This window comes from Schistocerca serialis, chromosome 11 (genome assembly GCF_023864345.2).
Source record: "Schistocerca serialis cubense isolate TAMUIC-IGC-003099 chromosome 11, iqSchSeri2.2, whole genome shotgun sequence".
NCBI classification, from domain to species: Eukaryota; Metazoa; Arthropoda; class Insecta; order Orthoptera; family Acrididae; genus Schistocerca; species Schistocerca serialis.
In genome coordinates, this window is record NC_064648.1 from 122,871,680 (window position 1) to 122,897,277 (window position 25,598).

The 25,598-nt window shown below is 42.5% G+C and overlaps 1 protein-coding gene across 1 annotated transcript in view; it reads right to left on the reverse strand.

The window, feature by feature from the left end:
• The window catches only part of LOC126426524 (uncharacterized), an 804,696-nt gene that overhangs the window by 451,187 nt on the left and 327,911 nt on the right, over positions 1 to 25,598 (reverse strand). The gene's annotated exons all lie outside the window — the stretch shown is intronic.

Sequence of the window (25,598 nt, forward strand, 5' to 3'; positions counted from 1 at the left end):
CCCTTTCAGAAGAACCATCCCGTCATTTGCCTGGAGCGATTTAGGGAAATAACGGAAAACCTAAATCAGGATGGCCGGACGCGGGATTGAACCGTCGTCCTCCCGAATGCGAGTGTCATAAATGTTGCGCAATACTTTAAAAATCAAGTAAATAACCTAAAACGTTTCTAGCATGTCAGGAGTAATACTAAATCAATATGTGTTGAATATCAGTTCGATAACTTTAACTATTTTCGTAACCTGGACGTTTTTCTGTAAAAATCATTGGCGCAACAGAAAAGAGCTAGAGACTTAAAAATTTATATTTAGACTCCTTTTTCATAATTATTTAATAGAAACAGTCTTGTGGATCTCACAAATTAAGATTTTAGTTGAAATTCATGATTTTTTGGTTTTTGTCTTAAAAATTAAGGAAGCAAGATAGATTAAGTAGGCGAATAAATAAGGCTAGGATGTTTAAATTTAAGTAGAATTCTACTGCGTGTAGTGTAATTAAATTAATTCTCTCGCCCAAAATATTTGACTTAGCTACGTCAGACTTTTATTATGATTACTTACCTGTGTGCTGAATGCACATTTAAATTAAGAGCTTCATCGGCCATCAGCAAAAGAAGCTATGACTTACTCAATAACTTAATGTGCTGCATTACTAGCCCAGCGGCTAGTCGGGAGAGCAGATTTGATCAGGCGTTCCCTTAGCCGTCCGCACCGCGGCTTTATATATAAGAACGCGGCGCGAGGAAGCAAGGCCCCAGTTCTCTCCAGACGCTGAATAGCACACCATCTGTGTCGGGAGTCGCGTCGCGTCGGTATCATTGCTATAAACAGCCTCGGATGCCGTATTAAGTCACTCGGGATACGCGTAACCATGAAATCATTTTCGAGTGAAGTGTTAATTCTGGGATGACTTTAATTATCTATCTTCAGTTTGCGTATGTCGTATTTTCACGTGCCGTCGCTGGACAAACATTCTACCATTATTTAGCGTGGCGTTTGATGAACATTATCATCAAATTATGGCGAACATCCACTTATACATTTAATTTGAACAGTTATAGTTGCATCAGCGCATTAGACTATGAACTGCTCTGGTAGTCAGGTTGTGTGGATTCTTTTTTTTTCATCTGTGACTTTCAGAATACAACGAAGTTTTTTTTCACGATCGTTTTTAATTATGAATCCCAGGCAATCTCCTAATTCCTCAGAGCTATAAGCTGTAGCTATAAGTATATTTCTCAGATGAAGTGGGCACTAGGAATTCTATTTCAGGCTTCACGTTTTGCTAATCACTTTCTGGTTGCCAATATTGTAATTAGAGAGCCAGTGTTGAGAACGGCATAAATAATAGGAACATCATAAACAACAATAATTCCAACCAGCCGCCCCACTGAAGTGTTTCAACATTCAAACATTTTATACAACAGTAAATTTTCTAACCGCCACCCCACATATGCCGGCCGGGAAGTGTTTCAACATTCAAACATTTATATAACAGTAAATTTTCTACCCGCCGCCCCACAAGATACACAACATTATCTTTTGTGGATGTGCGCAGGTCTTTGTACGGCGCGTTGCTACTTTGTTTGGGTTCAGCCATTCCTTATGGTAGCATTAAGGCACCATTTCTTGTAAGCAGTAACAGTACAGAATAAGAATGGTCGGTGTTGTTCACAAACCAATTAGTGACGAGCAAGAGATGCACATATGGCGACCCGATGATTTTTGCGATTTTGGCTTAGAGCACGTTGCACCCATTCACCTGATTTTCTAACTTTCCCCGTTACATGCAAACGTCGCCCGATGGAGGACTGATCACACCTGTAGTTCAATTTATTTTCCAGTTCTCCAGTACAATGACATGGATCAATGTGGATTAATTAAACGATCTTCATTAAACCCCAAAGGTCTTTCTGAACGTGATCCTCCTTAAAATGAAATAACCATTTTCTTGTTCTGTTCAGTGGTGGAAATGTTTAAATAGACGAATATGTCGGGAACGTCCCGATTTCTCCACTTGCCTCTCCATATTCTAATGTCCGCTGCTCCGCCCACTATCTCCAAATGACAAAGTGACAAAATGTAAACTCAAATAGCAAAAGTGAAATAAAACTAAAACATGACAATCGGTAAATAAGCCCATAGCATCCGGAATACCAGCATACAAAACAAGAACGCAATGAACTGATGCTCCGACGTAATATGCAAGAACCAAGAGCGACCAATAAGAATGGAGGACCAAGAATGAAGTGCTTGGATTAAAAAGAGTATAAGACAGCGATGCAGTCTTGATCTATAAATTGAGAACCAAAGACGGAAATAAAAGAAAGTTTGAAGAGTGTAATTAAAATTCAGGTGATAAGATCATCTGATGGCATTACTATATTCTGTAAAGGTGAAGAAGAGTTACAGGATCTGCTGAACGGAATGAACAGCCTACTGAGGGCAGAATGTAGACTGGAAGTAAACTGGAAAAAGACACAAGTAGTGAGAAATAGCAAACATGAGAACAGCGAGAAACTGTGTTGCTTAGTTCAACGCAAGACACCTTGAGGGAACGCCATTTCGAACAGTGGCCGAAACGTCGGAGAATTTTAGATATCGACAGCATGGTCAAACACCCAAAAGAATTATATTGACAGCAATTGCATTTAATCATGTTTCTTGCAACACTGATGTTTGAAGGTATTTTTAAAAGATCTAAGTGTATAATTATAAAATAATTGTAAAACATGTACATAAACTAAGTTTGTTTGTACACTATATACAGCTTTGTTTCCTTTACTAATATAAAATTGGGATAAATATGTAACAGGACAACAACGCATAATCAGCTAGTTAACAATGAAAATGTACATTAATATTAAGCGGATAAACAAGCTTCAGAAAATGCGACAAAGCGAAAAATAATATTTAAATGCGGAGTATTGGGTATTTACAGAAGCTGTTTTTAAGTCAGGCGTAGTCTCATACTAACGGAATGGGCTCTGGCAACAGTACAGGGTTCTACCATTGAAGTGCTCATTTTGCAACATGAGGTCGCTATATAATTTTTGTTTTAAAGGACGTTGTTACTGCCAGAACTTTCGACTATAATTTCCTCGGAATGAGCGACAAACAAAAGGCCTTCAACACTGTGTTGTCAGTAACGCGTCTTGGTCCACATTAAAATGGCGATTTTTGTCCCAAAGTTCACTGATCGTGTTGGTAGTCCACGCTAAATACACAGTCTGAGACTGACAATAGCTATATTCTACAACCATGCATCCCACGAAATGTTTCGCAACTGTGTAAAAATCGTCCGCAGCCGTTTTCTTGTCACGCGTCTTTTAATTTCTGCTGCCCACAAACTCTCTCCGGTTCAGATGGGAAGATACAATCCTTCTGACTTTCTTGTGCTGGTGGCACTCTTTCAGTCCTGAGACTGGTTTGATGCAGCTCTCCATGCTACTCTATCCTGTGCAAGCTTCTTCATCTCCCAGTACCTACTACAACCTATATCCTTCTGAATCTGCTTAATGTATTCATCTCTTCGTTTCCAATTTTTACTCCCCACACTGTCCTCCAATACTAAATTGGTGATTCCTTGATGCTTCAGAACATGTCCTACCAACCAATTCCTACTTCTAGTTGTGCCACAAATTTCTTTTTTCCTCCAATTCGGGTCAGTACGTCCTACTTAGTTTTACACACTGCGAGGTGACAAAAGTCATGGTGGACGTCTCGTGAAAAACCCTACAAAAATTAAATTAAACCGATAGCAGACGTGTAACGTGAAGTTTAAAGTAAGTACGAAACTGACAGTACTTCTGCCGATAAAAACCGTAGTTAATACGACTGATAACTAAGAAATTTACAATTCATTAATACGAATTTTTTTGTTAAAATGTTAATAAGATGTTTTGTTTATTTATAGACGCAATCACATTCTTATGACACAGTCATAACCGGTTTCGGCCATACAATGACCATCTTCAGATTATATAACAATACAAAAAAAATTATCTTAAAACCTAAATATAAGTGCAATATTTAACCGAGCTTATTAGTAATCTACTGAATTTATGCGAAATACATATAGTTCATATCTAAAGGCGGCATACACTGAACGTTGCGTTGTCAAACTAGCTATAAAATGTAAAACCCCGGACTTTTATAAATATAAAAATTTGTTAGATTTTGTTCCCTCTCAAAGAGAGCTAGTTTGACAACGCATGAACTTGTGTTCAATGTATGCCGCCTTTAGATCTGAACTATATGTATTTCACATATCTGAACTATATGTATTTCGCATAAATTCAGTAGATTGCTAATAGGCCTGGCTAAATATTGCACTTATTTTTAGGTTTCAATATAAATTTTCTTTTGTATTGTTCTAGAATCTGAAGATGGTCATTGTATGGCCGAAACTGGTTATGACTGTGTCATAAGAATGTGATTGCGTCTATAAATAAACAAAACATTTTATAAAATAATCAATCACTCACTCCATTGACAAAATGTCCTTTTTTCATAAAAATATTAATAAAACATGTATTTTAGTATTAAAGAGTAACTAGACAATGTAAAGACATTTTATCTCATTATCGTTAAAAAGACTTGATTCAGAGATCGAGTACTACTTTTGTCTTTGCTGTTGGAGAATTAAGTCGCTTACATGTTCTGACGCATGAAGTAGCTCCTGTACGTATTTTCTGTTACAATATGTGGAAAAAACTGAATTTTTCTTCTTATTCAAAACCTCTCCCCCCCCCCCCTCCTCCCTACAGCCACCTGCGGAAATATTTATATGAAAATAATTATTTAAAGTGACTTATATAGAAGACTGCCCATATGGCTTTCTTTTATTGTAAATGCTCACAGGCGGCCATTACATGGAATTTAATTAACATATTAACTACAAAGCCCTCAAATTAGCATAATAAATATTTTGAACACTGATAATAATTTTCAAGCACTACTGTTTGGAAAGTTCATTTTACCAGAATTGTTACGGAATTGCATGAATAGTAGGCAACAATTGCGCAAAGGCGGCCATTACGTGGAATTTAATAAAATATTAAATATAAGGGCCTCAAGTTAACATAATAACTACTTTGAATACTGATAATGATTTTCAAGAAATAATATTTGGAAAGTTCATTTTATCAGACTTTTTATGGAATTGCATGTGTAGTAGGCAACAAGACTAGATTTGCTTCACGATATCTTTGAGTTTGTCGTTAAATTCATTTCTGTCGAGGAAATTCTTAAACTAAAATGAGGCCAGTGTGATAGCAATGAAATTATTTGTCGTGAGTGCAAATCCTTTCGCAACGTAGGTAGTTTTATCGGCACTCTCTTTGCAACAATTAATTTAAGAGGCAGTAACAGTTATAATTTCATACTACTTGTGACTATCTTTCAGCTAGCCGCGAGTTGGGATAATATAATTAGACAATTACAAGCAAAACTGTACCCATTTTTACTGACATTTGCGTGTGCGTAGGAACCTTTTTCTTGATTATGGTCGGCGTATATGTAAGCCGCATTTACGACCGTGCAGAATTATACGCGACGGCAAAAGCGTATTAAGTATCCTTTACCTTTGTCCCAAAAATCGCGACCATATCTTTCATTAAAATCAAAACACGTTATGGGATACTTCCTAATATCGGGCAACAGCCTTGCCGCAGTGGATCCAACGGTTCCCGTGAGATCACCGAAGTCAAGCGCTGTCGGGCGTGGTCGGCACTTGAATGGGTGACCATCCAGGCCGCCATGCGCTGTTGCCATTTTTCGGGGTGCACTCAGCCTCGTGATGCCGATTGAGGAGCTACTCGACCGAATAGTAGCGGCTCCGGTCAAAGAAAACCATCTTAACGACCGGGAGAGCGGTGTGCTGACCACACGCCTCTCCTATACGCATCCTCACCTTAGGATGACACGGCGGTCGGATGGTCCCGATGGGCCACTTGAGGCCTGAAGACGGAGTGCTTTTCCTAATATCGAGCCGGACCTGGTTTGCTGGGTGTGCTGCAGCAAATCCACATTGTATGGACTCAGCAGATCGTTCGAAGTCCCCTGCAGAAATACTTAGCCATGCTGCCTGCCCCTAAAGCTGTTTATAATGGCAAAAGTGCTCTCGGTGCAGCATATTGTACACGAACTGACCTCTAGATTACGTCCCATAAATGTTCGATGGGATTCATGTCGGGCGATCCGGATGGCCAGATCATTCGTTCGAATTATCCAGAATGTTTTTCAAACTAATCGCAAACGACTGTTACCTGTTGACATGACTTCATCGTTTTGGAACAGGATGCCCATGAATGATTGTAAATAGTCTCCAGATAGTCAGCATAGCCTTTCCCAGTCAATGATCAGTTCAGTTGGACCAGAGGACTCCGTCCATTCCTTGTAAACTCAGCCCACACCATTACGGAACCATCACCAACTTGCGCAGTGCTTTGTTGACAAATTGGGATATCCGCCACACTCGAACCCTACCATTAATTTTCATGCGGTCTAACGCACTTCTGGGTTGAGAAGGAGCGCCTGGTCCCCGGAAGTACTTGTGTCGACGTCTGGTGAGCCCGCCAGTCTGTGAATGGTTTCTAGGCGGTTTTCCATCTGCCTCGGCGAATACGGGCTCGTTCCCCTTATTCCGCCTCAGCTACACTATGTCGACGATTGCTGAGCAAACAAGTTCTCCATGTACGCGTACACCACCATTACTCTGCCACATAAACACAGGGGTTACACTCGTCTAGTGTGAGACGTTCCCTGGGGGGTCCACTGGGGGCCGAACCGCACAGTAACCCTGAAAGAGTGGTTCGGTGTGGGGCGGCGGAGGGGTGAAGTGGACGGCGGTAGTCGTCGTGGAGTTGCGGACCACTGTGGCTGCGGCGGGGACGGAGCCTCTCCGTCGTTTCTAGGCCCCCCAGTTAACATACAAACGAAGGGGAACCCAAAATAAACCGGATTGTTCTCATAAAAAATTTATTGATGAACCTTTTTACAAAATTACTTCAGTCACCTTAAAAATACTCTCCATTACATGCGATGCACTTGTCAAATCTCTTTTGCCACTGTTGGAAGCATGTTTGGAACTGTTCAAGTTTGATATTGTCCAGTGCCCTTTGCGAAGCTGTTTTTGCCGCCTCCACATCGTCGTAACGCTCCCCGTTTAGCGTTTTGTTCATTCGTGGTAATAGGAACAAGCCGCACGGGGCTAGGTCCGGCGAACACGGAGCGTGGGGAACGACAGACCACCTCTGAGATGCCAAATAGTGGGTCACTCGTAAGGCCGTGTGTGCTGGAGCGTTGTCGTGATGGAGAAACCCGTCACCTGATCGCCAAAGTTCCGGGCATTTCCTCCACACATCCTCTCGGAGACGCCTTAAAATATCCAAGTGAAAGTGCTGGTTGACAGTCTGGCCAGGGGGTACGAATTCCCGATGCACAATTCCACGAACATCAACAAAGACAGTGATCATAGTCTTCACATTTGACCTCACTTGCCTTGCTTACGAGGTGTGGCTAGAAAAAAACCGGACTAGTACTGGTGAAACAATAAAACGAATGCAATAAGGCTGAAAGTCGCGTGGCCTGTCACGTGACTCTCGCTCCGCCTACTGCTCGAGTTTCATCTGCCTCCTGCACTCAGTCTGCCCGTGGCGTCTGTTTTAAGTAGTTGACGTTTTGTCTGTGCGTCGGAAAATGTTGAGTGTACAGAGAGAACAGCGTGTTAACATCAAATTTTGTTTCAAACTAGGAAAATCTGCAAGTGAAACGTTTGTAATGTTACAACAAGTGTACGGCGATGATTGTTTATCGCGAACACAAGTGTTTGAGTGGTTTAAACGATTTAAAGATGGCCGCGAAGACACCAGTGATGACACTCGCACTGGCAGACCATTGTCAGCAAAAACTGATGCAAACATTGAAAAAAATCGGTAAACTTGTTCGACAAGATCGCCGTTTAACAATCAGAGCAGTGTCTGAGTTAACAGGAGTTGACAAGGAAAGTGTTAGGCAGATTCTTCATGAAAGTTTCAACATGAACAAAGTGTGTTCAAAAATGGTTCCAAACTGTCTCACAATTGAACAGAAGGAACGCCGAAGAATGATTTGTTCTGACATCCTGGAAAACATTGAAAGTGATCCCACCTTCCTACAAAATGTTATTACTTGCGATGAATCGTGGTTTTTTACTTACGATCCCGAAACTACACGCCAATCGATGCATTGGAAAACTCCTGGTTCTCCACGACAAAAAAAGCACGAATGTCAAAATCGAAATTCAAGGCAATGATGATTGTTTTTTTTTTTTTTTTTTGACATCAAAGGGATTGTGCACATTGATTGGGTACCAGAGGGACAAACAGTGAATCAGCATTACTACATTAGCGTCCTGGCTACCCTACGTGAGCGGGTACGGAGAAAACGGAACGATTTGTGGAGAAAAAAGTCACGGATCCTTCAGCAAGACAATGCCCCAGCTCACAGTGCGTTGTCAGTGAAGACGTTTTTGGCAAAACACAACATTCCCATCTTAGATCATCCACCCTACTCACCTGATTTGGCCCCCTGCGACTTTTTTCTTTTCCCTAAAGTCAAGTCAGCTTTGAAAGGAACTAGATTTGAGACTGTTGAAGCAATAAAAGAAAAAGCGACGGAAGTAATGTATGGACTTACCGAAAATGATCTGCAGCATTGCTATGAACAGTGGAAAATTCGTATGGAGCGGTGTAGAGACCGAGGAGGAGAGTACATTGAAGGAGATAACATGAAATTGTAAATAATTGTAAATAAATGTTTTTTCCAGCATCAGTCCGGTTTCTTTCTAGCCGCACCTCGTATTTTGGTCTGGGAGAGTTGGGAGTCCTCCACTGGCTTGACGCTTGCTCGGTTTCTGGGTCATCCCGTAACACCAACTCTCATCCCCTGTAATGACTTTGTTGAAGAATTTTGGATCACGTGCAGTCTCTGTTTTCAAGTCCCGACACACATTCATTCGGATGGTTTTTTGTTGCTGTGTGAGAAGGCGCGGAACAAATTTAGCAGAAACACGTCTCGTGTGCAAATCCTCACTCAAAATCCGCTGGCACGAGCCCCAACTGATTCCAGCCTCTGGTGAAATTTGGTCGATCGTTTGGCGACGATCCTCGCTGATCTCTTGGCGGACCTTTTCAATGTTCTCCTCATTTCGCGACGTTGAAGGGAACGAGCTTGGCCTTCAACACACATCTCACCACGTTTAAAGCACCCAAACAACTCGAAAACCTGTGTGCAGCTCATAGCGTCCTCCTGGAAAGCTTCCTGAAGCATTTGGTGTGTCTCCGTTGGAGTTTTTTTTTAGGCAGGAACCAAAATTTCACACGGACTCTTTGTTCTTTTAAAGTTGCCATAACGACTTCGCAGAGGTAACCCGCCAACAGTCAGAGAAACACAATTAGTCCAGTCAAATAGCAGATATACCTTGCAAAAGGTGGGGTAGAAGAGTTTATTTTTTCCAACTCGTTCATATGGTTGGAAAGATTAGAAAACAGAGTTTTGCCAACAAAATTTCGCTTGGGGAATCTTTCTGCAGTCAAAGAACTTGGAAAAATTCGGCCTTCTTTCAGTTTTTTCAAAATGTCTCAGTTTTTTGCTCCTATCGCTTTAACGTCTAGTCTCTTTTTTAAAGAGCACAAAATTCTCTGCAAATTTGATTGTTGCCATTTTTTCTAGTCCCAATATCTAAGGCGCTACAGCGCCTCAAAAAATACCTATTTTTCAAATTTTGAGCATACACAAATAACAGTGTTCAAAAATTAGATAATTTGCCACTTCGCTCGAAATTTGAAAAATTGGCATTTTTTGACGCGCTGTAGCTCCTTAGATACTGGGAGTAGAAAAAAAATGGTAAGAATCAAATTTGTAGAGAATTTTGTGCTCTTTAAAAAAGAAAATAGAGGTCAAAGCGGTAGGAGCAAATGAGATATTTTGAAAAAACTGAAAAAGTCCGAAATTTTCGAAGTTTTTTGACTGCAGATAGTTTTCCCAAGAGTTTGGCAAAACTTGGTTTTCTAACCTTTCCAACAACATGAACGAGTTAAAAAAATCAAATCTTCTGCCCCACCTTTTGCAAGGTACAGGCTTTTTTTCTGACAGTTTCACTGGACTAAATACCATACTTGCACGTTCAGCTCTACACTGACGCCGTCTGCACAGCTGTTTCATGAAGGTCTCTACTGACACCATCTAGCGTGAGAACCCTGCACTACGTCTACGAGTGGCAGCGCCCTCAGAGTCCGGTTTCTTTTGGGTCCCCCCTTGTACAATACCATTAACTCTTACCAAATGAAATCGGGACTCATCTGACAGGGCTACGGTTTTCCAGTCGTCTAAGGTCCAACTGATACGGTCACGAGTACAGGAGAGGCGCTGCAAGGGATGTCGTGCTCTTAAGAAAGTCACTTGCATCGGTCATCTGCTACAGTAGCTCACTAAAGCTACATTTGTCCGCACTGTCCTAACGGATACGTTCGTCGTCCATCCCGCATCGACTTCTGCGGTTATTTCAGGCACTGTTGCTTGTCTGTTAGCACTGACAACTCTGTGGAAACGCCGCTGCTCTGGGTCGTTAAGTGAAGTCCGTCGGCCATTGTGAGCTCCGCGGTGAGAGGTAATGCCTCATATTTGGTGTTCTCGGCACACTTTTGACACTATGGATCTCGGAGTATTGAATTCCCCAACGATGTACAAAATCCAATGTCCCATGCGTCTAGCTATAACAACGACTCCGCGTTCAAAGCTTCTTAATTCCCGTCACGTGGCCCTAACCACCTAAGTGCAGATGACAGCTTGGCTATTGCACTGCCTTCTTATACCTCGTGTATGTGATACCCGCAATTGTTTATGTGCATATCGGCGTCCCATGGCTTCTATCATCTCACTGTAATCTCCCCATCCAATCATTGGCATTCGTCTGTAGTACCACATTTCAAAAGACTGAATTGTGCTCGTCTCTGAACTATTTATTGCCACGTTTCACTTCCGTGTGTAGGTAATGGGTCTTTTTTTTTTGGTCATGTCTACTGACTAGTTTGATGCGGCCCGCCACGAATTCCTTTCCTCTGCTAACCTCTTCATCTCAGAGTAGCACTTGCAACCTACGTCCTCAATTACGTATTCCAATCTCTCTCTTCCTCTACACTTTTTGCCCTCTACAGCTCGCTCTAGTACCATGGAATTCATTCCCTCATGTCTTAGCAGATGTCCTATCATCCTGTCCCTTCTCCTTATCAGTGTTTTCCACATATTCCTTTCATCTCCGATTCTGCGTAGAACCTCCTCACTCCTTACCTTATCAGTCCACCTAATTTTCAACATTCGTCTGTAGCACCACATCTCAAATGCTTCGATTCTCTTCTGTTCCGGTTTTCACACAGTCCATGTTTCACTACCATACAATGCTGTACTCCAGACGTACATCCTCAGAAATTTCTTCCTCAAATTAAGGGCGGTATTTGATATTAGTAGACTTCTCTTGGCCAAAAATGCCTTTTTTGCCATAGCGAGTCTGCTTTTGATGTCCTCCTTGCTCCGTCCGTCATTGGTTATTTTACTGCCTAGGTAGCAGAATTCCTTAACTTCATTGACTTCACGACCATCAATCCTGATGTTAAGTTTCTCGCTGTTCTCATTTGTACTACTTCTCATTACCTCCGTCTTTCTCCGATTTACTCTCAAACCGTACTGTGTACTCATTAGACTGTTCATTCCGTTTAGCAGATCATTTAATTCTTCTTCACTTTCACTCAGGATAGCAATGTCATCAGCGAATCGTATCAATCATATCCTTTCACCTTGTATTTTAATTCCACTCCTGAACCTTTCTTTTATTTCCATCATTGCTTCCTCGATGTACAGATTGAAGAGTAGGGGAGAAAGGCTACAGCCTTGTCTTACACCCTTCTTAATACGAGCACTTCGTTCTTGATCGTCCACTCTTATTATTCCCTCTTGGTTGTTGTACATATTGTATATGACCTTTCTCTCCCTATAGCTTACGCCTACTTTTTTCAGAATCTCGAACAGCTTGCACCATTTTATATTGTCGAACGCTGTTTCCAGGTCGACAAATCCTATGAAAGTGTCTTGATTTTTCTTTAGCTTTTCTTCCATTATTAGCCGCAACCTCAGAATTGCCTCTCTCGTCCCTTTACTTTTCCTAAAGCCAAACTCAACTTCACCTAGCGCATTTTCTTTTCCATTCTTCTGTATATTATTCTTGTAAGCAGCTTCGATGCATGAGCTGTTAAGCTGATTGTGCGATAATTCTCGCACTTGTCAGCTCTTGCCGTCTTCGGAATTGTGTGGATGATGCTTTTCCGAAAGTCAGATGGTATGTCGCCAGACTCATATATTCTACACATCAACGTGAATAGTCGTTTTGTTGCCACTTCCCCCAATGATTTTAGAAATTCTGATGGAATGTTATCTATCCCTTCTGCCTTATTTGACCGTAAGTCCTCCAAAGCTCTTTTAAATTCCGATTCTAATACTGGATCCCCTATCCCTTCTAAATCGACTCCTGTTTCTTCTTCTTCTGTCACATCAGACAAATCATCTCCCTCATAGAGGCTTTCAATGTATTCTTTCCACCTATCTGCTCTCTCCTCTGCATTTAACAGTGGAATTCCCGTTGCATTCTTAATGTTACCACCGTTGCTTTTAATGTCACCAAAGGTTGTTTTGACTTTCCTGTATGCTGAGTCTGTCCTACCGACAATCATGTCTTTTTCGATGTCTTCACATTTTCCCTGCAGCCATTTCGTCTTAGCTTCCCTGCACTTCCTATTTATTTCATTCCTCAGCGACTTGTACTTCTGTAATGGGTCTAGTGACCTGATTTTGGCGAGTAAGGAGTGACCAACTTAATAATGTTACGCAGTTGACTGTAGCCTACAGTACGAGCTATCAAGACCAGGTTTGTTTACAGTCTTAGTGGTTCAAATGGCTCTGAGCACTATGGGACTTAACATCTGAGGTCATCAGTCCCCTAGAACTTAGAACTACTTAAACCTAACCAACCTAAGGACATCACACACCACCATGCCCAAGACAGGATTCGAACCTGCGACCGTAGCGGTCTCGCGGTTCCGGACTGAAGCGCCTAGAACCGCTCGGCCACCGCACAGTCTTAGTGCTATGGAGTCTTGTTCACCGATACTTTTCACATTTGCTCACGTTAATGAACACAGAAAATCAAAATGTTGTTGCCCGCATCTCGTGGTCGTGCGGTAGCGTTTTCGCTTCCCACGCCCGGGTTCCCGGGTTCGATTCCCGGCGGGGTCAGGGATTTTCTCTGCCTCGTGATGGCTGGGTGTTGTGTGCTGTACGTAGGTTAGTTAGGTTTAAGTAGTTCTAAGTTCTAGGGAACTGATGACCATAGATGTTAAGTCCCATAGTGCTCAGAGCCATTTGAACCATTTGAACCAATCAAAATGTTGTTGGTGGGGTTGGTTGCATAGGGTGACACTTTTAGCCGTTCACCAGTATACAGGGTGATTTCCTGACGATGTTACAAACTTTCAGCGACGATGGAGAAGGAAAATGTATCAATTTGACGTAAGCGTCCGTGTACCGGAAACTAACGAGTCGGAAGTTATGAGCGAAAACCGTTCCGATATCTCTGACTGTGGAATACGTGTATTGGTACTGTCCTTACTAAGAATGTAGGGGAGGTAACTTCCAGAGGTGGTGGTAGTATGGACGGAAACAAATGAAAAAGTCTAGCAAACAGGTACTGAAAAAGTATGAGCACACGTTCATCTTGCGTAGGGTGAAACACATCTCTTCTACTGAAGACGTACCCATAACTCTTTTTAAACGTATGCCCTTCGGAGCCCTTGTTTAGTGAACATTTCTTTCTAACTTTAGTCCATACAACCGTGTAAACCAAAGAGCCTGAAGTAGAAGAGACGTGTTTCGGAGTACTGATGATGAACGAGTATGCGTTCAAGACACCTTTTCCGTGTTGTTTTGGTGCGTCCTACCGCCTCTGATTAGATTAGATTAGATTACTACTAGTTCCATGGATCATGAATACGATATTTCGTAATGATGTGGAACGAGTCAAATTTTCCAATACATGACATAATTAGGTTAATTTAACAACATACTTAAGTTAATATAACAACTTTATTTTTTTGTGTATTTTTATTTTTTTATATTTTTTTTCTTAATTTATATCTAAAAATTCCTCTATGGAGTAGAAGGAGTTGTCATTCAGAAATTCTTTTAATTTCTTCTTAAATACTTGTTGGTTATCTGTCAGACTTTTGATACTATTTGGTAAGTGACCAAAGACTTTAGTGCCAGATTAATTCACCCCTTTCTGTGCCAAAGTTAGATTTAATCTTGAATAGTGAAGATCGTCCTTTCCCCTAGTATTGTAGTTATGCACACTGCTATTACTTTTGAATTGGGTTTGGTTGTTAATAACAAATTTCATAAGAGAGTATATATACTGAGAAGCTACTGTGAATATCCCTAGATCCTTAAATAAATGTCTGCAGGATGATCTTGGGTGGACTCCAGCTATTATTCTGATTACACGCTTCTGTGCAATAAATACTTTATTCCTCAGTGATGAATTACCCCAAAATATGATGCCATATGAAAGCAATGAGTGAAAATAGGCGTAGTAAGCTAATTTACTAAGATGTTTATCACCAAAATTTGCAATGACCCTTATTGCATAAGTAGCTGAACTCAAACGTTTCAGCAGATCATCAATGTGTTTCTTCCAATTTAATCTCTCATCAATGGACATACCTAAAAATTTGGAATATTCTACCTTAGCTATATGCTTCTGATTAAGGTCTATATTTATTAATGGCGTCATACCATTCACTGTACGGAACTGTATGTACTGTGTCTTATCAAAATTCAGTGAGAGTCCGTTTACAAGGAACCACTTAGTAATTTTCTGAAAGACAGTATTGACAATTTCATCAGTTAATTCTTGTTTCTCAGGTGTGATTACTATACTTGTATCATCAGCAAAGAGAACTAACTTTGCCTCTTCATGAATATAGAATGGCAAGTCATTAATATATAATAAGAACAACAAAGGACCCAAGACTGACCCTTGTGGAACCCCATTCTTGATAGTTCCCCAGTTTGAGGAATGTGCTGATCTTTGCATGTTACGAGAACTACTTATTTCAACTTTCTGTACTCTTCCAGTTAGGTACGAATTAAACCATTTGTGCACTGTCCCACTCATGCCACAATGCTTGAGCTTGTCTAGCAGAATTTCATGATTTACACAATCAAAAGCCTTTGAGAGATCACAAAAAATCCCAATGGGAGGTGTTCGGTTATTCAGATCATTCAAAATTTGACTGGTGAAAGCATATATGGCATTTTCTGTTGAAAAACCTTTCTGCAAACCAAACTGACATTTTGTTAGTACTTCATTTTTACAGATATGTGAAGCTACTCTTGAATACATTACTTTCTCAAAAATTTTGGATAAAGCTGTTAGAAGGGAGATTGGACGGTAATTGTTGACATCAGATCTATCCCCCTTTTTATGCAAAGGTATAACAATAGCATATTTCAGTCTATCAGGGAAAATGCCCTGTTCCAGAGAGCTATTACACAGGTGGCTGAGAATCTTACTTATCTGTTGAGAACAAGCTTTTAGTATTTTGCTGGAAATGCCATCAATTCCATGTGAGTTTTTGCTTTTAAGCAAGTTTATTATTTTCCTAATTTCAGAGGGAGAAGTGGGTGAGATTTCAATTGTATCAAATTGCATAGGTATGGCCTCTTCCATTAACAGCCTAGCATCTTCTAATGAACACCTGGATCCTACTATATCCACAACATTTAGAAAATGATTATTAAAAATATTTTCAACTTCTGACTTTTTGTTTGTAAAGTTTTCATTCAATTTGATGGTAATACTGTCTTCCTCTGCTCTTGGTTGACCTGTTTCTCTTTTAATAATATTCCAAATTGTTTTAATTTTATTATCAGAGTTGCTGATTTCAGACATGATACACATACTTCTGGATTTTTTAATAACTTTTCTTAATATAACACAGTAGTTTTTATAATTTTTGATAGTTTCTGGGTCACTACTCTTTCTTGCTGTCAGATACATTTCCCTTTTCCGGTTACAAGATATTTTTATACCCTTAGTAAGCCATGGTTTGTTACAAGGTTTCTTACGAGTATATTTAACTATTTTCTTGGGGAAGCAGTTTTCAAATGCATTTACAAAAATGTCATGAAATAAATTATATTTTAAATTGGCATCAGGTTCACGGTACACCTCATCCCAGTCTAACTGCTGTAGGCTTTCCCTGAAATTTGCAATTGTTAAATCGTTGACTGAATGTACTACTTTGGAGGACTGTTTAGTATTGCTGAATGGAGCTATGTCATATATTGTAACTAGCTGTGCACCATGATCAGAAAGACCATTCTCAACAGGCTGAGCATTTATCTGGTTAAACTTATCTTGGTCTATAAAGAAGTTATCTATCAGTGAGCTGCTATCCTTTACCACCCGAGTAGGAAAATCAATAACGGGTGTCAAATTGAAAGAACCGAGTAATACTTCAAGGTCATTTTTCCTATTACCCTCTTTCAGAGAATCTACATTGAAGTCCCCACAAATAATAATTTGCTTCCCCCTGTCTGACAGATAGCACAACAAGGAGTCCAAATTTTTCAGAAATAGATGAAAATTTCCTGATGGGGACCTATATACAGTTACAATTATAAATGTGCCTTTATTTAATTTAAGCTCACAGGCACATGCTTCTATATGTTTCTCTACACAAAACTTTTTTGTTTCTATACTTTTTGCACAATGATAACTTTTGACATATATGGCAACTCCTCCTTTCTCCATATTTTCTCTCATTACATGTGCAGAGAGCTTATAACCACTTACATTTACCTTATCCATATCAGTAACAATGTTGCCTACCCTTCAGACTTAGCAACAACACTACCGCCACATGTATTCCACTTTCAGAAGTATCAGAACCAATTTCGTTTGTTAACTTTCGACTCTGTCGGTTTGCAGACAAGGGTCTCTTACATGCAACAGATACATTCATATTTCTCCGTCGTCTCTGAAAGTTTGTAACCTCATCACGGAATCACCGTTATATTCCTGTAGCATGACGCAAAGTAATTCGACTACAATTCTTTACCCGTGTTTTACTTTATCAAAAATGGTTCAAATGGCTCTGAGCACTGTGCGACTTAACTTCTGAGGTCATCAGTCGCCTAGAACTTAGAACTAATTAAACCTAACTAACCTAAGGACATCACACACATCCATGCCCGAGGCAGGATTCGAACCTGCGACCATAGCGGTCGCTCGACTCCAGACTGTAGCGCCTAGAACCGCATGGCCACTCCGGCCAGCCTTTACTTTATCCGATTATCATATTAATAACCTATTTTCAAGACCCTATTGTTCCCATTTCCGGTGGTCGAAAAGATACACAAATAATCAATCACTCGAAATTCAATTATTAATTAAATATTAACTCTCTTATTATTTCGAGCACGCAGAATTAAATATCCTGTAATCCCATCACCGAATTGCACTCTTAAGTAGTTTTCTCGTAAGGGTATTTCAAAACCTTGAAGTCCCATGCTGCGTGTAAAAAAGACAGATATAGTCTTAGATCGCCCGTTCCCTTGTACAATAGTGCTACTCCGTACCGTGGTACGTAAGACAGTATGCCTAGAAAACGCTGCCAGCTATAGAATGCTGAAAGCAACTATTGTGTGTGACACTTCCCTCGCGAGCATTTTAGCACAATGGGAGCAACACCGCATTAATCTTCATTTTCGCCCCCACAACTGTCGCAGATAATTCACGTTCTTGCTCGCGCGTTGGCTACGGAGGTTACAGATCAATAGCTCTAGACATGAACGGACGATTTGCAGACTTTAAAAGATAATAGAGTGTTGCTTTGCAGTTAACAAGCAGATGAGTCTATTCACAGGGGTGCGCATAATGACCAGTGCGGGCATAAATCGGCATTCGAATTAGTAAGCTCGCGCGCAGGAGCAACCGTACGGAAACTGCATGGTGGTTATCTACATCTACATCTACATCTACATCTACATCTACATCTACATCTACATAGGTACACCACAAGATACAGTAAGGTGCATATCGGATAGTGTATCACTACTTGTCATTTCACTTCCTGTTCCACTCGCAAACAGAGCGAAGGAAAAGCGACTGTCTATATGCCTCCGTATGAGACCTAATTTCTCGTTTCTTATCTTTGTGGCACTTACATGCAGTGTATGTTGACAGCGGTAGAATCGTTTGGCAGGCAGCTTCAAATTTTCTGAATAGTGTTTTCGAAAAGAACGCCACCTTCCCTCCAGGGATTCCCATTCGTATTGCCAAAGCATCTCTGCAACACTTAAGTTTTGTTCGAACCTACCGGTAACAATTCCAGCAGCCCACCTCTGAATTGCTTCGATGTCTTCCTTAAATCCGAACTGGTACAGATACCAAACTATCGAGCAGTGCTCAAGAACGGATCGCACTAGCGTCCTATATGTGGTTCCTTCAATCCGACCTCGTATGAATCCCAAACTCTAGAACAGTACTCAAGAACTGGTCGCAGTAGCGTCCTATGTGTGGTACTATCAATCCGACCTGGTACGGATCCCAAACTCTCGAACAGTATTCAAGAACTGGTCACACTAGCTTCCTATGTGTGGTTCCATCAATCCGACCTGGTACAGATCCCAAACTCTCGAGCAGTACTCAAGAACTGGTCGCACTAGCGTCCTATGTGTGGTACTATTAATCCGACCTGGTATGGATCCCAAACTCTCGAACAGTACTCAAGAACTGGTCACACTAGCGTCCTATGTGTGGTTCCATCAATCCGACCTGGTATGGATCCCAAACTCTCGAGCAGTACTGAAGAACTCGTCGCACTAGCGTGCTATGTGTGGTTCCATCAATCCGACCTGGTATGGATCCCAAACTCTCGAGCAGTACTCAAGAACTGGTCGCACTAGCGTGCTATGTGTGGTTCCATCAATCCAACCTGGTATGGATCCCAAACTCGCGAGCAGTACTCAAGAACTGGTCGCACTAGCGTGCTATGTGTGGTTCCATCAATCCGACCTGGTACAGATTCCAAACTCTCGAACAGTACCCCAAACTCTCGAACAGTACTCAAGAACTGGTCGCACTAGCGTCCTATCGTCCTATATGTGGTTCCTTGAATCCGACCTGGTACGGATAACAAACTCTCAAGCAGTACTCAAGAACTGGTCGCACTAGCGTCCTATATGTGGTTCCTTGAATCCCACCTGGTACGGATCCCAAACTCTCGAGCAGTACTTACGAACTGGTCGCACTAGCGTCCTATGTGTGGTTCCATTAATCCGACCTGGTACGGATACCAAACTCTCGAGCAGTACTCAAGAAATGGTCGCACCAGCGTCCTATGTGTGGTTCCATCAATCCGACCTGGTATGGATCCCAAACTCTCGAGCAGTACTCAAGAACTGGTCACACTAGCGTCCTATGTGTGGTTCCATCAATCCGACCTGGTATGGATCCCAAACTCTCGAGCAGTACTGAAGAACTGGTCGCACTAGCGTGCTATGTGTGGTTCCATCAATCCGACCTGGTATGGATCCCAAACTCTCGAGCAGTACTCAAGAACTGGTCGCACTAGCGTGCTATGTGTTTCCATCAATCCGACCTGGTATGGATCCCAAACTCGCGAGCAGTACTCAAGAACTGGTCGCACTAGCGTGCTATGTGTGGTTCCATCAATCCGACCTGGTACAGATCCCAAACTCTCGAACAGTACTCAAGAACTGGTCGCACTAGCGTCCTATCGTCCTATATGTGGTTCCTTGAATCCGACCTGGTACGGATACCAAACTCTCGAGCAGTAGTCAAGAACTGGTCACACTAGCGTCCTATATGTGGTTCCTTGAATCCGACCTGGTACGAATCCCGAACGCCCGAACAGTACTCACGAACTGGTCGCACTAGCGTCCTATGTGTGGTTCCATCAATCCGACCTGGCACGGATCCCAAACTCTCGAGCAGTACTCAAGAAATGGTCGCACCAGCGTCCTATGTGTGGTTCCATCAATCCGACCTGGTATGGATCCCAAACTCTCGAGCAGTACTCACTAACTGGTCACACTAGCGTCCTATGTGTGGTTCCTTCAATTTGACCTGGTACGGATCCCAAACTCTCGAGCAGTACTCAAGAACTGGTCGCACCAGCGTCCTACGTGTGGTTCATTGAATCCGACCTGGTATGGATCCCAAACTCTCGAACAGTACTCAAGAATGGTCGCACTAGCGTCCTATGGCTCTAAGTACTATGGGACTTATTATCTATGGTCATCAGTCCCCTCGAACTTAGAACTACTTAAACCTAACTAACCTAAGGACATCACACAACACCCAGTCATCACGAGGCAGAGAAAATCCCTGACCCCACTGGGAATCGAACCCGGGAACCCGTAGGGTCCTATGTGTGGTTCCATTAATCCGATCTGGTATGGATCCCAAACTCTCGAGCAGTACTCAAGAACTGGTCGCACTAGCGTCCTATGTGTGGTTCCATCAATCTGACCTGGCATGGATCCCAAACTCTCGAGTAGTACTCAAGAACTGGTCGTGCTAGCATCCTATGTGCGGTTCCATCAGTCTGGCCTGGTACAGATCCCAAACTCTCGAGCAGTACTCAAGAACTGATTGCACTAGCGTGCTATATGTGGTTCCTTCAATCTGACATGGTATGGATCCCAATGACTCCAGCAGCACTGAAGAATAGGTCGCACCACAGTCCAATATACGGTCTCCTTTACAGGTGAACACTCTTTCCCAAAATTCTCCCAATAAACCGAAATCGATCATTCGCGTTTCCTACCACAGTTCTCACATGATCTTTCCACCTCATATCGCTTTGTAACGCTACACCGAGATATTTAAACAACTTGACTGCATCAAGCAGGACAGTTGTAATATTCTAAACGAAAAATTACAGGTTTCATCTTCCTACTGATCAGCATTAACTTAGATTTTTCCACATTTAGGGTTAGCTGCCGTTCATCGCACCAACTGAAAAATTTGTCTAAATCGTATTTTATGTTCCTACAGTCACTCAATTTCGACACCTTACCCTACACCAACACCTTTGAGAACTTATCATTTCTGAGAACGCATGCTGTTACAGCGTGATTACCTGTAAATACTACATTAATGCAATAAATACTCAAAATTATGTCTGTCAACCTCAATGCATTTGGCAATACGAGTAATGACATTCCTCTCAACAGCGAGTAGTTTGCTTCCTTAATGTTCGCATATGCATTGATAATGCGCTGCCGCATGTAGTCAGGCGTTGTCGGTGGATCACGATAGCAAATGTCCTTCAACTTTCCCCCCAGAAAGAAATCCGGGGACGTCAGATCCGGTGAACGTGCGAGCCACAGTATGGTGCTTCGACGACCAATTCACCTGTCATGAAATACGCTATTCAATACCGCTTCAATCGCACGCGAGATGTGCCGGACATCTATCATGTTGGAAGTACATCACCATTCTGTCATGCAGTGAAAAATCTTGTAGTAACATCGGTAGAACATTACGTCGGAAATCGGCATACATTGCACCATTTAGATTGCCATCGATAAAATAGAGGCCAATTATCCTTCCTCCCATAATGCCGCACCATACATTAACCCGCCAAGGTCGCTGATGTTCCACTTGTCGCAGCCATCGTGGATTTTCCGTTGCCTAATAGTCCATATTATGCCGGTTTACGTTACCGCTGTTGGTGAATGACGCTGCGTCGCTAAATAGAACGCGTGCAAAACATCTGTCATCGTCCCGTAATTTCTCTAGTGCCCAGTGGCAGAACTGTACACGACGTTCAAAGTCGTCGCCATGCAATTCCTGGTGCACAGAAATGTGGTACGGGTGCAGTCGATGTTGATGTAGCATTCTCAACACCGACGTTATTGAGATTCCCGATTCTCGCGCCATTTGTCTGCTACTGATGTGCGGATTAGCCACAACAGCAGCTAAAACACCTGCTTGGGCGTCATCATTTGTTGCAGGTCGTGGTTGGCGTTTCACATATGGCTGGACACTTCCTGTTTCCTTAAATAACGTAACTATCCAGCGAACGGTCCGGACACTTGGATGATGTCATCCAGGAAACCGAGCAGCATACATAGCACACGCCCGTTGGGCATTTTGATCACAATAGCCATACATCAACACGATATGGACCTTTACCGCAGTTGGTAAACTGTCCATTTTAACACGGGCAATGTATCACGAAGCAAATACCGTCCGCACTGGCGGAATGTTACGTGATACCACGTACTTACACGTTTGTGACTATAACAGCGCCATCTATCACAAAGCGAAAGATGTGGTCCAACTAAAACATTCATATTTCTTTACGTACTACACGAATATGTAATAAAAAATGGGCGTTCCTATTTTTTTAAAAAACCGCAGTTGATATCCGTTTGACCTATGGCAGCGCCATCTAGCGGGGCAACCATAGCGCCATCTGGTTTCGCACTTCAAGCTAGACGAGTTTCGTTCTTTGTAGTTTATTTGTTTGATGCTTATTTCGTGAGTTATTTCCTGATCACTATCAATGGAGCACCCTGTATAAGGTGCGACAACTAAAGATCAGTTCGTTCACGGTGGACGCACGCCAAGTCCGATCGCTTCCGGGAATCCCAAATGGCGAAAAAGGGTTTCATGGGTGAGTGACGCTACGCCAGTAGCGTGAACTAGCTGGGAGTTTGGGTCGTATGGGAAGTTTGCTCGGACGACCGATTGTGTCTAAGCGACCGCTCGCGTTAAGTAGGAGATCCGGATTTGAGTTCCGATCCAGCACAAATTGTCGTCCGTTGCCACTGGTTCATTTCAAATCCCAAATATGGCTAACGTCTTTGGAAACCTTTAAAAAGCATATTACATCATTTTTCTAGCTTCAGTGCATATACTGCAATAACTTGCATAATACATTTTTATCGATTTTTTCTGTGCAATGAATTACGCCAGAAATGCAGAACATGAATAAGCAATCAGTGACTTTATAATGTTACTTAAAATCCGTCTTGATTAATTTTTTATTCATATGACCGGTTTCGGTTCATTCAGAACCATCTTCAGATCTGATATTTCAGTTACAGGAGTAACCCGTCCAAATCCAGCAACTTCGTGACGTAGCATGTGAAAGTTGCTGGATTTGGACGGGTTACTCCTGTGAATGAAATATTAGATCTGAAGATGGTTCTGAATGAACCGAAACCGGTCATATGAATAAAAAATTTGCAATGAAGACGGATTTTAAGTAACATGATGATGAAATGATGAGGACAACACAAGCACCCAGTGCCTGGGAAGATAAAATCTCCAACACGGCCGAGAATCGAGCACGCTATACCGTGATCCAGAGGCAAAAACACTACCCACTAGACCACGAACAGCGGACATGCACTATTTTAGCTAAAACATTATTATCACCGGCTTAACAGCTTGTTTGCCCGTCTTTGGAACGAAACACCACTGAATCTACGTATCAGGGATCCGACATTTCGTTGGTAGGTTTGTGGAGGTATCTGGCTTTAGATGTCTACGCACAGATCATCTAAAAAGCGTCTTCAGGCAACGAGTGGCCGACCGGGACCATCCGTCCGCCGTGTCATCCTCAGTGGAGGATGCGGATAGGAGGGTTGTGGGTTCAGCACACCGCCTTCCCGGTCGTAAGAAGGTATTCTTGACCGGAGCCGCTACTATTCGGTCGAGTAGCTCCTGAATTGAAATCACAAGGCTGAGTGCACCCCGAAAAATGGCAACAGCGCATGGTGGCCTGGATGGTCACCCATCCAAGTGCCGACCACGCCCGATAGCGCTTAACTTCGGTGATATCACGGGATCCGGTGTATTCACTAGTAGACCTACACTTGGAATTACGGTGCGGGGAGCGATTTCGTATGACAGCAGGAACCTCTGGTGGTTATCTCACGCACCCGGACACCAAAACTGTACGTCAGTCTGGTGATTCGACCTTTTGTGCTACCATTGATGAACAGCATACCAGTGTGATCTTTGAGAGTATGCGACAGAACTGCATACGCAGTTGCAGTACATGCTCTGAGACTGGCGGTTGTCGCTTTGTAGAATTACTGTGAGCTACGTTGCTGTTACGTGATGTACGTTGTGCACATCCATAACTCAATAAATGTCCGTTTCCGACCATTGGTTCCGTGTCTCAATATAATCAGTTCTGAACCCTTTATCACCAGTTTCAATTTTACCTAAAAGATTTAAGGTTGGAACTTAACTAGTGGCAACTACTTACTCACAACAGGTACAAAAGAGTTACACGTTTGCCCCTGTTACTGTCCTTCAAAGTAGTCACCAGCGTTGTGTAGAACCCGTTCCCAGCGATGTGGAAGGCGTAGTATACCGCTAGAAGAGCCTGGTCCGTTGATGGTGCGTATGGAGCGGTCTACTGCCTGTCGAATCTCCGGAACAGTTCTGAAGCGAATGCCATGAACTGGTTCCTTCATTTCGGAACTAAGTCAAAGTCACAACGACTTAAGTCCGGGCAGTATGGTGGATGGTACAGTACTTCCCAACCCCATCGGGCGAACAGAGCAGCCACAGCTTGCGCTGTATGCGCCCGCGCATTGTCGTGCAAAATGATGGGTGGGTTGGGCAGAAAGTGTCCCCACTTCTTTCCAAAGCTGGTCGTTTTTGCAGCATCACCTGCGACCAGCTTTGCGAAAGATGCCGCGACACTTTCTGCACAACCCACGCATCATTTTGCACCACAATGCGCGGGCGCATACTGCGCAAGCTGTGGCTGCTCTGTTCGGTCGATGGGACTGGGAATAGCTTCAGTGCATATACTGCAATAACTTGCATAATAGCACCTTTTATCGATTTTTTTTGCAATCAATTACGTCAGAAGTGCAGAACATGAAGAATTTCGCGAATTTTGTTAGATTCTATACACTTAGTACACGCTCAAGTGCCCTAGTGCGGCTTAACAGATGTCAGCAGAGGTCAATATTCACTGATGATGATGTTTGGTTTGTGGGATGCTCAACTGCGCGTTTGTCAGCACCCATACAAAGTCCCAACCTTTACACAGTCCAGTCTCGCCATGTTAACAAATGATGATGAAATGATGAGGACAACACAAACACCCAGTCCCTGGACAGAGAAAATCTCCAACACGGCCGGGAATCGAACCCGGAATACCGTGATCCGGAGGCAGCAACGCTAGCCACCAGACCACGGACTGTGGACATGCATAAATGACCCAAAACTTTATGACCACCGGCTTAATAAATTGCTTGCCGTCTTTGGAACGAAGTACACCACTGATTCTGCGAATCAGGGATCCGACAGTTCGTTGGTAGGTTTGTGGAGGTATCTGCCTTTAGATGTCTACGCACAGATCATGTAAAAAGCACTCCGTCTTCAGGCCACGAGTGGCCGACCGGGACCATCCGACCGCCGTGTCATCCTCACAAGGGAACCTCCC